The 14716-nt window shown below is 47.8% G+C and overlaps 1 non-coding gene across 1 annotated transcript; it reads left to right on the top strand.

Moving 5' to 3' along the window:
* Positions 1–1404: 1404 nt before the first annotated feature.
* Positions 1405–1476, top strand: trnad-guc (transfer RNA aspartic acid (anticodon GUC)). Its single transcript has one exon. It is a non-coding gene; the product is annotated as a tRNA-Asp (tRNA).
* The last annotated feature ends 13240 nt before the right edge of the window (positions 1477–14716 follow it).

A 14716-nucleotide genomic window follows, 5' to 3' on the forward strand; every position in this document is an offset into this window, starting at 1 on the left:
AATATAATAATTGCTTAATGTGTGATTTGATATGTAATCGTTATATTCATCATTAAATCACCGGAGAGACACACTCATATATTTAGGCATATATATAAGTAAACTACAAGGTTTTTCCTCTGACTATCTTAACTGCACGTCAAAGACGTTATCGGATATTCCCGACTACAGACTTTCGGTTTGATCATTTATTCGCGTTATTAATTCGGCTCCTGATTACATTAAACTAAACATGCTCAGATTGTTACAACCTTTGCTTGTCGGTTATTTTTGGGATCTTTCTGGATGGGCTCAAGGCGGGGTCTGTAAGCACAAGCAAACTGCCAGCACTTTTGTTTTACATGAAAATAGTTTGATGTCGGCCTATTGCGTTATTGTCTGGCTATAATTTGGAGGCAATATTAAACAATAGGCCCATATATTGTAAATATACATGTTGTGTTGTTTTGTTGTTATCACAAACGTATAGCCTGATCATAAATTTCATGGATACCTGGATGTTGTATGTTCCATTATATTTATGAATGAATGATTTATGTGAAGTCTGGCTTAGATTCGAGAATTAATCATATAGATTAAAAAAAGTTTTCATTTAAAACTTATCTCATATAATAAAATCCTCGTCCGAACGAACATATGTCAGAATGAAAAAACATTTAAATTATTTTTGTGATGCATCAGTATCAATAGCTACAACGTCATAACAGATATAGATATAATGCGGTTCATACTTTTGAAGTTGATGCGTATCTCCCGAAAAAAATCAACTCCAGAAGAGTCCGCGTCTGTAAATGCCTGAACTTCGGAATCGATCCTACCTTTGTTAGGCGCGGCATCTGTGTCTTGCAGCTGTTCCCTTGGATAAAGATGTTAATTGTCATGCTTACAGCATCTCGATCTCCGGCGTTTGTGAAGTTGGGATTGATGCTGTCCTGTGTTTTTTTTTTCCTTCCACACTTAAGCTCTGCTTGTTACTGCCCCATAGCGGAGCGCAAGTGAAACGGACTACCGGAGATTTGCACTGTTTTTCTGTTAGTGTGTATAATCAAAATATGACTCAGTTTGGCCAGTTAGAAAAATATGATAATAGAAAAGTATTCTTTTCCTCTCACTTTTTTTTCTTGATTTAATTACCGACTTCACGTACTTACACTGTGTCCCGTTGCACGATGTAATATTGCGAAACTATGATTTTGTGGCAGTGTTTTGTAAAGGAATTTTCCGTTTAATCATCGTCTTAGTATAAAGCTATATGGTTGTTCTGGTATCAGTGGACGTACATTATGTATTTTTTCTTCTCTTGAGCACCATGGTCATGACATGAAGCTCAGTCATTGATTACTCGCAAATGTTAGTAGTCATCCGCTGTTTATCTTGAAGATGTAAAAGTAGTGCGCGTACATCTCCTCGTTAGTATAGTGGTGAGTATCCCCGCCTGTCACGCGGGAGACCGGGGTTCGATTCCCCGACGGGGAGAGTCTGCATCTTTTTGCCTCGGTCTCAAAAGGCACCAAGCTAGAACCGGCCCCGTGTTAGTGGAAACGGGGCTTGTGACTTGTACTCATGCATAATATTCTGCGGGTCGCTCAGCAGCGCAGCATATGAAACTAGACTCGGATTGTAAGTGTGTGGTTTTGATAATTGATGTATGGATGGATGGATCCTTAATAAGAGATATAAACAATAAGGTCCAGTCGCCAACTAATCATGTAAAATACGTCATAAACTCATGGTTGTTAAACCCAGAATAAAAATGAAGACGTATAACTAGGAAAGTCAACTTGCACATTTCAATTTTGGTTCGATATAATCACGTTGTCCTTAACCCTCCAGTGCAGGAGGGGACGGTAATGCGCATCGAATGTTTCCGAACCTGTGTGTGATACAACCGAGGAAGAGCCGATGACTTCGGGGGAGGAGGGGCAGGCGACTCGGAAGAAAAAGCAGCAGAACCCAATGCAGCCTGTAGCCCATTCAAAGGCCTACTGTTGGACCTCTGCTTATTTTGCAATACGTCTTTAGTACGGACTGAAAAATGTCCGATTTCGATGAGTTTGAGAAGCAGTTAAGCGAAAATCGGCAAGGTAAGTTTGGCTTTGAAGATCGGTGTATGCTCCCTGTTTTAGGGTAATAAAGTGGCCGGCGTGTCCTAGCGCCGAGGATGGTGCGGAGGGCACTTCTGCTGGTTCCGAAAAGAAAAGCGCGGCTGGGAAATCGGTGCCTTTTATCCGAGCGCTCGCCGATTCTGAAACCTGCCCGATTCTTCTTCTCCCAGCTGCCGCAGGATCCCCGAAAACTGACCGCTTTGGTAAATCAGTGACATTCTTTGCTTGGCATTGTTATAGAGATCGCTAGGCCTGCATCCATCAGTGCCCGGCGTACATAACATGGACATTTCAATGAAACGTTATTGGGGTGCACTCGATGTGAAAGCCTGCGGTTTTATTTATTTAATTATTTACCATTATACACTTGGATCATAAATTGTGACCCGCGTATTTTCATTCGCAGTAACACACTATGCATGGATGTTTGTTGCAAGCGTTATATTTTCAAGATCACGTTTAAAGTTTTATGCAAATAAAAACGACCGCGACCACTTGATTTAAAGTCCGCACTTAATAACAGTGTTAGTTACTTGGTTTTTAAATACTACGACGAGTTTTCTATATAATGATATGATTTTGTCTCTTTCCGATGCACAATAGCCTTTCCCTTGGGTCCGAAATGCTGGCCCTGTCATCCGTACAGAATAAGTCTTTCTCACACGATCGCCGTTTCTTCATGATGTATAGACTCTAAAAATCAGCCGCGTTCCCTGGAATCATAACAACTGCTTTTAGGTCGTTATTGCAAAGTCTTGCACCTGTATCTACCTTTACAGCGGATAGCAGTAACTAACAATGATGTACAGTTATATAACAATACACATATAACTTCATTAAAGTGCAGAGAATCCAGTAAACTGAATAAACTTAAGCCATACTAACGCAACTGAAATATACAACATGCGTTACAACGGAGTCGAAAGTAGGATTGATTTATGTACCTATCAAATGGCAATCTTGTCATATCAGCTCCTTATCACTAAATCACTAAAATGTCATTCGAAACGACCTGATTCGGCTAGACGAGCACTAAGTGCCGCCGTGTTTGATAAACTAGCAGTTCCAGTCATTCATATCTGCGCTCTGACTATGCCTGCGATTGCGGTAATTGGTTATTACCGATTTACGTAAGATGCATTGGCCGCTCCGTGTCTGTACTTTTGCAGCGGTGCATTACCGTAACGCTGTTATAACTGATGCATGAAGCTGATTCCTCGAGCAGCACCTGCGTTTAAATGCTTCACTGAAAACTGCACCTTCAGGGATTTATTTAAGCTTCTATATGAAGGACCTGCTGGGATAGAAAGGTGATATTTTATTGCTAGTTTAATAAAGTGCTGTCTGTCAGATTGAAACGATATTAATTACCCATCCATCGTCCAACCAGTTATCTTAGTCAGGCTCCCCTGGAGCCTATTCCAGGCAAATTCCCCATACAGAGAGCAGAGGCAAAATTCAGGCCTCCAGACTCGGAGGCGTGAGGCAACTGTACTCACCACTGTGCTCCTATATCATTAATTAGTCTGGTTATGTTTTTATTGTTTCACAACAGACTGACATTCAAGGGGATGTCCTTGTGCCCTTGAAATTATTAGCCATTGAGAGATGGGTGTGTTTGTTTCAGGAGGGTGTGATTGAATATGTGAATTGAATGGAGGTGCTTCATTCTGGTGAGGAAACTGGGGAGTTAGACCCCGTACCACATCTTGGTCTCCGTAAGTGACTTTTAAGGCATAGCGCTGGGTCAGTCAGCATCCAGCACCCCAGGGAAGTTGGTAATATGATTACTCTGTGACTCATGGGCTTCAAACCCACAACCATCCGGACACACATTCATAATCCCTCTGAGTTACACATCTTGGATTTATCGAAATGGATGGTAGGGGGGCAGTCATGTCGCTCCGCCCACCGTCTCACTGGTACCACGGTGTCGTCCCCCAGAGCGGGAGAAGGAGCGACACAAGAAGCGTAGCCGCAGCCGGTCTCTGAGCCGTGGCGAGAAGCACCGCCGCTGGAGCAAGGACTCCAGGGGGCGGAGTCACGAGAAGCGCAGCAGCAGCCGCGACCGCAAGGGTCGTGACCGACGGAGCAGCTCACGCGAGCACAAGAAGCACAGGTACCCCCCCTCACGGTCCCGGTTACAGGCACTGAAGCTGATATCTAGCATGGTTTGAGGCCTCTTAACAAGTTTCTTTCACAATCAACCAATTGGTTTCTTCGTGGTGGGAAGGGGGACTGTACCCATATTAAATTTTAACTGGCGTTTATAAGTAGCCCCCGCCATAGCGATGGGACCTCAAAGCCAGCCTAAAAAGTGGCGCATGGTCACACCCTCATGACCTTAAACTGCCTGCGATCCAAAGTTAAATGTAAACATTCTGCCATCTGTTTGTTTTTGCCAGATTCTGAGTGTTTACACTGTATTGTTTGGGGAAAACAACCTTCTGTTTTGTGTTTGGGCAGCTACTCTCCTCGGAGAAGCCGTAAGAAAAGGACATACAAGTACTGGGATGTTCCCCCTCCGGGATTCGAGCACATCACCCCCATGCAGTACAAGGCAATGCAAGGTTTGGATGCGACGCTTCCATGTGTGCTAGTTCAGTATTGCAAGGTTATGGTATATTGGTTGCAATGAAAGCATTTATTCTGGAGTGCCCTCCTCCCCCCTGCTGGTCAAAGAGGGAATAACACTTGGGATGATTTCAGACAGTGTGAAGAGAGCTTAAACCTAGGGGTTAGAAGCAAATGAAGGCGACGATCCGGATGTTCTGGCCGTCCCTGGTTGGGGTCTTGAAGCCCTTTCTCCTCCCCACAGCTGCAGGGCAGATCCCCACGATAGCTTTACTGGCAACATCCACCACCAGCGGCGTGGCAGTGACGCCCACCCAGGTGCCGATGGTCGGCAGCCAGATGACCCGGCAGGCCAGGCGGCTTTATGTCGGCAACATCCCCTTCGGCCTGACGGAGGTGAGTCCAGGCAAAGTCCCGCGTTGCCTTCTGTCATGCATACTGGTGTCATGTGTAGCTCAGTGAGTTAGGACACTGAGCCGGTCACAAGAAGGTTGTTGGTTCAAATCCCTTGGGCAGCAGAGTGATTTCACCATTGGGCCCCCGAGCGCAGCCCTTAAGCACTATTTGCTCTAGGAACTGTCTGGTCCTGCTTCTTCAATGAAATGTATGTTGCTTTGGATGAAAGTGTCCGCAAAATAAATAGATAAATGTACTAGACTTGTCAGTCATTTTTTTTCTCGTTTGCCTGTTTTGATGTCTTCAGACGTCTGCCTGTCTTCATTCAGTGTGTCTGCCTGTCTTTTTAGGAGGCCATGGCGGATTTCTTCAATACCCAGATGCGATTGGCTGGCTTATGTCAAGGTCCCACCAATCCCGTCCTCGCTGTTCAGATAAACCAGGACAAGAACTTTGCCTTCCTTGAAGTAAGAGTCTTTCCTGCCTAATGGCTGCTGTGTCCAGGCGGAGACCGCAGCCTTCCCTGATTAACGACGTTCTTCGTTCTGCCCTAGTTTCGGTCCGTGGATGAGACCACGCAGGCAATGGCCTTCGACGGCATCATTTTCCAGGGTCAGTCGTTAAAAATCAGGCGGCCCCACGACTATCGCCCCCTGCCTGGCATCTCAGAGCAGCCCGCCTTCCACGTACCAGGTCCGTTTTGCTTGTCGCCGTCATAACCTTAATCTTTATTTACCTTTGAAGAGCCGATCGGCAAGGCCAGTTTTTTGTACTCGTTACGGACTGACTGTCCTTCGCAAGCTGCGGATGTCTTGTCATATAAAGAGGGAGACTTTCACTTTTATTTACTTAATGTTGTAAATATTTAGCAGACAGTTTTATCCAAAGTGAAGAATGTTTTTTTTTTTTTTTTTTTTTTTGAGAAATCAGGGTCAGCCTGTCCCTAGAGCAAACTCGCCGGCCCAGTGGTGTGATCACCAGTGATGTGAACCAGTGATCTTCTGATGATAACGCTGGCATCCTAACCAGCTGAGCCACACACACACACACACAGCTCAGTCACTCACTTCTTACTGTTAACATAGGGGTGTTGTGTGGCTCTGTGATGTTTGCCCATGAAAAGAAGGTTGCTGGTTGGCAGGGTTGGCAGAGTGATTTCACCACTGGGCCCTTGAGCAAGGACCCTAACCCCCAAATTGTTCTAGGGTTGCTGGCTCCTATTCTAGTTAAAAATTCTGGACACACCTACTGAAAATGACTTGTTTTTCAGCAAGATAATGACCCAAAGCCCACCTTGAAGGTTATGCAAGTAGCTTATTACCTTGTGAACTAGGAAAGAGATGGTCCCCACAGCCCCCCAACCTAAACTCTATAGAGCTGGTTTGGGATCAGTTGGATGAGAGTAAGAGTAAGGTAGCCAGCTTGCGCGCAGAACTTGTGGAAACTCGAGGACTGTTGGAGAAACGGTCCAGGTGGGTACATATGTTAGCTGGTTGAGTCCGCAATGCTGTCATCGAAGCCAATGGCTCCTATTTTGAAGAGACAAAAATTTTGTCTTTGCAGTACTTCATATGCATAACTTCCATGCCCAAAGGCCTTTTACTATAAGGTGAATAACAGCTAAAATAGAGACAAATGCATTAAGAGCAGGTGTGTCCATACTTTTGACTGGTGCTGCATGTGTCAGCATCTCCCATGGAGAGCAAGATGGGAGAGACAAAAAACAGTCGTCAAACTGCCCCAGTATTTAGGTATTTTTTTGCTGGAGTTACATTTATCTGATATTATATAGGAGATAACGACGTCATACTGATTTGAAGTTGGCTTATTTCACTCGCGCCGTTTGCTCGTGGTCATTATCCGGCATGTTGACGGTTTGCTGTGATCGGCCGGCTTTGGGCGCCGTGCCGCTCTGTCTGCAGGGGTCGTCTCCACCGTGGTTCCAGACTCGCCACACAAGCTCTTTGTCGGAGGCCTGCCCAACTATCTCAGTGACGATCAGGTACCCCGCCCTCAGTCTCTGTCGCCGGGGAGCCGACCCACAACCCTCCTGTGTTTCTGTCCCACTGCTGCACGTGGAACTCAAGCAGGCATGCACACACACGCACACGCACGCACGCACGCACGCGCACGCACATACATACATAAAATAAACACTCGTCTCTGTGTAACTGATTAGTAGGAAAAGAAAGCCTGTCAAAGTTACCTCACCGCTTAAAATTCATTACAAGATACTGGGGGGTCAAATGTCAGCATCATGTTTAAAGCTAGCTGCTGAAAATAGCCGCACATTTGAGGTTTTTTTTTTTTTTTTTTAAAGATATTCATGGGATTTATTAAACATTTATTAGACATGTAGGTAATGAGTTGACAGTTACATTACGCTCATTGTTTATCCAGCTGTAAATTATGAAGATATTGAGACCCCGCTAATGTAAAAGGTACGTTTCCCAAAACCTCATGTTATCGACTTGCATAGTTGGAACCATTCAGTTGTTATCTAATGTTGTTAGCAAATAACCTTATTAGCAACAAAGGCTTTGGGAAACGTGCCTTACAGCTGGCGGCTTGCCAAACCAGTCACGTAGCCAGTCCCTGTGCTGCCTGTTGCTGGGTACCCTGGAATATTTGTATATCGGGTTAATTGCTGAGTGTTAGTCGGATGAATCAGCCGCGTCGTTTTGCTGCATGAAAATTTAAAATCGAGTCATCTGCGCGTCACCTAACTGACGAATACCTCCACATTGCCGTACACCTGTGTTTGCCCAATCCCAGTCCTCGGGGAACCGCCGACTGTCCACATTTTCGCTCCCTCCTAGCTCCCAGCCAATCAGGAACACCGAATACCTGGTACAGGTGTGCTGAGAGGAAGCAAAAACGTGGACTGACCGGGGGGGTACCCCCGAGGACTGGGCTGGGAAACACTACCATAGACTGTGCTTGAAATGTGGGGGAGATCGACCAAGTCCCCAAACGCTTCAGTATTCGCAGACGTGCCGTGTCTCACGTCCATGTCCGCACACTGAGAACGATGACTTCACATCCCGTTAACAGCGATGGGGAGCTGCGGAAGAATCGTTCCCTACATTGCTGTGTCGCTCGAAAGGCAGAAAATACTTCGGACCTTTTTCCCGGTGAACGATTATCAGCTTCACTGGAGTTTTCACATCGTGCCCCATGCCCTATTCTGTTATGACGTCAGTGATGGATAATATTACCATAACAACATGCACAGATGAGGTCGTCTTACTCTGAAAGTGTTGAAAGGGTCACATTTTAGACATTTTCTACTTCTCATTAGCATCTTTTATGATTTTTTTTTTTTCTTCCTATATCGCCACCCCACTGAAATCGGCCCATTATAGACATAATCCATACAGGCATTTAATAGTTTACCTATTTATTTTGCAAAAGTTAATCGCAAAACGTTTTGCGTCCACCCCTGCATTGTAACATTTTGAGCTCCGGTGTCCCACTCACTTTAGCCTAAACTGTTAAAAATGGCAAGACTCAGCCCACAAGATAGTGATCGCGGTTTCAGTGAAAGGTAAGTGAGAAGTGCAGTCAGTTTGTTTTTCTTTGATTTTTTTCCTCCTTTTCGGATTGTCATCGTAATCTTTCTTATCCAGTGTGAGTCACATGTAATCCAAGTCAAGAGGAAGGCTGTACCAAAGCAGCACTGGGGGGAGAGAGTTTGAATCCAGCAGAACTGTTAATGTATTTCACGTCAAAGCCAGTAAATGTGCCATAGACAGGTGAAATGGAAACCGCTGCTTGTATCCTGGTGTTTACATTTTTTTTGCAGTCCCTGCTACCGCTTTGATACTTACAGCTCTTTCATTTTTGTTCCCCACTTTGTCCCCAGCTAGGGGCCTGTAAGATCGTTAAGTCTTCGCTCATAATTTGTTCAGTAGTACTGACCTACTGCTGCCATGCCAACATGTAACACAAGGCAAGTAAGACATTCCGTCCCTCGCACGGATATCCTCCCTGTCGACGGCCTGCCCCTGTGGGGGGGCTCTGTCCTGGAGTGCTCTTAAGCATATGGGGTCCTTTTTTTGGGGGTTGAAGGCTGGGGAGAGACTTATTATGCTGATCACAGGGTATAAATTTGATTTTTTTTTTTTTTTGCCCCTAAGAGAAGGTAGGAGGTAGCGCCCTCTTGTGGCTGCCAGTGTCCCAGGTGACTCCTTTCTGAAGTCAGTGGTTAATGCGGCTTTACAGTAGATTCCTGTAGAATAAGTGAGGAATGATGTTAGCAGAGCTATTTCGTCCTGTTTGGCTTCAAGCCGTGGCCCCTTTAGCAGGACCCTGTGGCGGCTCTTAGCTTTACCTGTGAGTTTATCTCCTGTAGGCTTTGTCCCTCTAATTAACTGCACCAATGTGGTTCTTGGTTTTAAGAACAGGAAGTCAGTGATTCGGCTGGGTTTGTGTTCTGCCGAGTCGCCCCCCCCCCCTCCACATTGTATACATGGAACACTTAACATATAATTAGCTGTTTTTATTTAGTTTTTTTTTTATATACCATCTAGCTTAATTATTGTGGCCCTTAAAATCAGATGCAACTCGGTCCATATTTCAAAATTCGTAGTTGGAATTATCAGAGAACTTGATTAGGAATTCAGTTGTGTTGTATATGCTGTAGGATGGGGGGGGGGGAATCTGTGTTATCATTCATTGACAAGAATCAAAATAGTTACTTTTGTACGCTCCCAGTAAGTAAGTCATGCAGAAAGGGCACAGGGGGCTTTGAGCTCTAGTGTTGCACCGTAATGTCGAGCCACTTGTCATAAAGCCATTTTCCTGATGTCTTCACTGTTTCCTCATGTCGTTTTGCAAAGTTTAACATGCTGCTTCTCCCACAGTTAAGATTAGCATTTCTAGCGAGGCGCCGTGCCTGGACTGTCGGGCTAATCGCCCCCCCGCGTCTCCTCCTCTTGCCCAGGTGAAGGAACTCTTGACGTCGTTCGGACCTCTTAAGGCCTTCAACCTTGTGAAGGACAGTGCCACGTCACTGTCTAAGGGTTATGCTTTCTGTGAATACGTGGACATCAGTGCCACTGACCAGGTGCGTGAGGTGGGGCAGCAGCTGGAAGGTCTGGGGTGACTCGGGGCTTCCGGATGGAATTGCTGACGCTTGTGTGGGATGCATCCCGCAGGCCGTGGCTGGACTCAATGGCATGCAGCTCGGAGACAAGAAGCTCATCGTCCAGCGGGCAAGCGTGGGGGCTAAGAATGCCAACGCTGTGAGTATTTGCCCTCGGCTGCCGCCTTTCTGATGTCCTAAACCCAACTTGGTTCCTGGGTGCCTCCCAGGAAGCTTAATGCCCCTATTTCTTGGGTTTATTTGGGTCCATGTAAATTTCTCGCTGTTACTCGAGACGATTGGACGATCAGGGGGTATCTGACACTCTTGTCGCCCCCCGGGACAGACGGCCATCATCGAGACGCCGGTGACGCTGCAGGTTCCAGGGCTGCAGCGGCTGCAGAGCTCCGGCATGCCCACGGAGGTGCTGTGCCTCCTCAACATGGTCATGCCCGAGGAGCTGGTGGACGACGAGGACTACGAGGAGATCCTGGAGGACATCCGGGAGGAGTGTTGCAAGTACGGCAACGTGCGCTCCATCGAGATTCCGCGGCCCGTCGATAGCGTGGAGGTGCCTGGCTGTGGCAAGGTGGGACCCGTACTCTCCTGTACCAGTGGCAAAAAGAAGACCTCTGTAGGCACTAAACACAGGCTCATGGGAGCATTTCTTGCACAAAAGTGTTTTGAAAACGGAATAATTTTTTGTGTAAGAAAAACAATCTGATTGGTTCAGATAGACGACGGACGATCTGATTGGTTCAGATAGGCGACGGACAATCTGATTGGTTCAGATAGGCGACGGACAATCTGATTGGTTCAGATAGGCGACGGACAATCTGATTGGTTCAGATAGGCGACGGACAATCTGATTGGTTCAGATAGGCGACGGACAATCTGATTGGCTCAGATAGGCGACGGACAATCTGATTGGCTCAGATAGGCGACGGACAATCTGATTGGCTCAGATAGGCGACGGACAATCTGATTGGCTCAGATAGGCGACGGACAATCTGATTGGCTCAGATAGGCGACGGACAATCTGATTGGCTCAGATAGGCGACGGACAATCTGATTGGCTCAGATAGGCGACGGACAATCTGATTGGCTCAGATAGGCGACGGACAATCTGATTGGCTCAGATAGGCGACGGACAATCTGATTGGCTCAGATAGGCGACGGACAATCTGATTGGCTCAGATAGGCGACGGACAATCTGATTGGCTCAGATAGGCGACGGACAATCTGATTGGCTCAGATAGGCGACGGACAATCTGATTGGCTCAGATAGGCGACGGACAATCTGATTGGCTCAGATAGGCGACGGACAATCTGATTGGCTCAGATAGGCGACGGACAATCTGATTGGCTCAGATAGGCGACGGACAATCTGATTGGCTCAGATAGGCGACGGACAATCTGATTGGCTCAGATAGGCGACGGACAATCTGATTGGCTCAGATAGGCGACGGACAATCTGATTGGCTCAGATAGGCGACGGACAATCTGATTGGCTCAGATAGGCGACGGACAATCTGATTGGCTCAGATAGGCGACGGACAATCTGATTGGCTCAGATAGGCGACGGACAATCTGATTGGCTCAGATAGGCGACGGACAATCTGATTGGCTCAGATAGGCGACGGACAATCTGATTGGCTCAGATAGGCGACGGACAATCTGATTGGCTCAGATAGGCGACGGACAATCTGATTGGCTCAGATAGGCGACGGACAATCTGATTGGCTCAGATAGGCGACGGACAATCTGATTGGCTCAGATAGGCGACGGACAATCTGATTGGCTCAGATAGGCGACGGACAATCTGATTGGCTCAGATAGGCGACGGACAATCTGATTGGCTCAGATAGGCGACGGACAATCTGATTGGCTCAGATAGGCGACGGACAATCTGATTGGCTCAGATAGGCGACGGACAATCTGATTGGCTCAGATAGGCGACGGACAATCTGATTGGCTCAGATAGGCGACGGACAATCTGATTGGCTCAGATAGGCGACGGACAATCTGATTGGCTCAGATAGGCGACGGACAATCTGATTGGCTCAGATAGGCGACGGACAATCTGATTGGCTCAGATAGGCGACGGACAAGCTGATTGGCTCAGATAGGCGACGGACAAGCTGATTGGCTCAGATAGGCGACGGACAAGCTGATTGGCTCAGATAGGCGACGGACAAGCTGATTGGCTCAGATAGGCGACGGACAATCTGATTGGCTCAGATAGGCGACGGACAATCTGATTGGCTCAGATAGGCGACGGACAATCTGATTGGCTCAGATAGGCGACGGACAATCTGATTGGCTCAGATAGGCGACGGACAATCTGATTGGCTCAGATAGGCGACGGACAATCTGATTGGCTCAGATAGGCGACGGACAATCTGATTGGCTCAGATAGGCGACGGACAATCTGATTGGCTCAGATAGGCGACGGACAATCTGATTGGCTCAGATAGGCGACGGACAATCTGATTGGCTCAGATAGGCGACGGACAATCTGATTGGCTCAGATAGGCGACGGACAATCTGATTGGCTCAGATAGGCGACGGACAATCTGATTGGCTCAGATAGGCGACGGACAATCTGATTGGCTCAGATAGGCGACGGACGATCTGATTGGCTCAGATAGGCGACGGACGATCTGATTGGCTCAGATAGGCGACGGACGATCTGATTGGCTCAGATAGGCGACGGACGATCTGATTGGCTCAGATAGGCGACGGACGATCTGATTGGCTCAGATAGGCGACGGACGATCTGATTGGCTCAGATAGGCGACGGACGATCTGATTGGCTCAGATAGGCGACGGACGATCTGATTGGCTCAGATAGGCGACGGACGATCTGATTGGCTCAGATAGGCGACGGACGATCTGATTGGCTCAGATAGGCGACGGACGATCTGATTGGCTCAGATAGGCGACGGACGATCTGATTGGCTCAGATAGGCGACGGACGATCTGATTGGCTCAGATAGGCGACGGACGATCTGATTGGCTCAGATAGGCGACGGACGATCTGATTGGCTCAGATAGGCGACGGACGATCTGATTGGCTCAGATAGGCGACGGACGATCTGATTGGCTCAGATAGGCGACGGACGATCTGATTGGCTCAGATAGGCGACGGACGATCTGATTGGCTCAGATAGGCGACGGACGATCTGATTGGCTCAGATAGGCGACGGACAATCAGATAGATTGTCCGTCGCCTATCTGAGCCAATCAGATTGTCCGTCGCCTATCTGAGCCAATCAGATCGTCCGTCGCCTATCTGAGCCAATCAGATCGTCCGTCGCCTATCTGAGCCAATCAGATCGTCCGTCGCCTATCTGAGCCAATCAGATCGTCCGTCGCCTATCTGAGCCAATCAGATCGTCCGTCGCCTATCTGAACCAATCAGATCGTCCGTCGCCTATCTGAACCAATCAGATCGTCCGTCGCCTATCTGAACCAATCAGATCGTCCGTCGCCTATCTGAACCAATCAGATCGTCCGTCGCCTATCTGAGCCAATCAGATCGTCCGTCGCCTATCTGAGCCAATCAGATCGTCCGTCGCCTATCTGAACCAATCAGATCGTCCGTCGCCTATCTGAACCAATCAGATCGTCCGTCGCCTATCTGAGCCAATCAGATCGTCCGTCGCCTATCTGAGCCAATCAGATCGTCCGTCGCCTATCTGAGCCAATCAGATCGTCCGTCGCCTATCTGAGCCAATCAGATCGTCCGTCGCCTATCTGAACCAATCAGATCGTCCGTCGCCTATCTGAACCAATCAGATCGTCCGTCGCCTATCTGAACCAATCAGATCGTCCGTCGCCTATCTGAACCAATCAGATCGTCCGTCGCCTATCTGAACCAATCAGATCGTCCGTCGCCTATCTGAACCAATCAGATCGTCCGTCGCCTATCTGAACCAATCAGATCGTCCGTCGCCTATCTGAGCCAATCAGATCGTCCGTCGCCTATCTGAGCCAATCAGATCGTCCGTCGCCTATCTGAGCCAATCAGATCGTCCGTCGCCTATCTGAACCAATCAGATCGTCCGTCGCCTATCTGAGCCAATCAGATCGTCCGTCGCCTATCTGAGCCAATCAGATCGTCCGTCGCCTATCTGAGCCAATCAGATCGTCCGTCGCCTATCTGAGCCAATCAGATCGTCCGTCGCCTATCTGAGCCAATCAGATCGTCCGTCGCCTATCTGAGCCAATCAGATCGTCCGTCGCCTATCTGAGCCAATCAGATCGTCCGTCGCCTATCTGAGCCAATCAGATCGTCCGTCGCCTATCTGAGCCAATCAGATCGTCCGTCGCCTATCTGAGCCAATCAGATCGTCCGTCGCCTATCTGAGCCAATCAGATCGTCCGTCGCCTATCTGAACCAATCAGATTGTCCGTCGCCTATCTGAACCAATCAGATTGTCCGTCGCCTATCTGAGCCAATCAGATTGTCCGTCGCCTATCTGAGCCAATCAGATTGTCCGTCGCCTATCTGAGCCAATCAGATTGTCCGTCGCCTATCTGAGCCAATCAG

This window comes from Brienomyrus brachyistius, unplaced genomic scaffold (genome assembly GCF_023856365.1).
Source record: "Brienomyrus brachyistius isolate T26 unplaced genomic scaffold, BBRACH_0.4 scaffold373, whole genome shotgun sequence".
NCBI lineage: Eukaryota > Metazoa > Chordata > Actinopteri > Osteoglossiformes > Mormyridae > Brienomyrus > Brienomyrus brachyistius.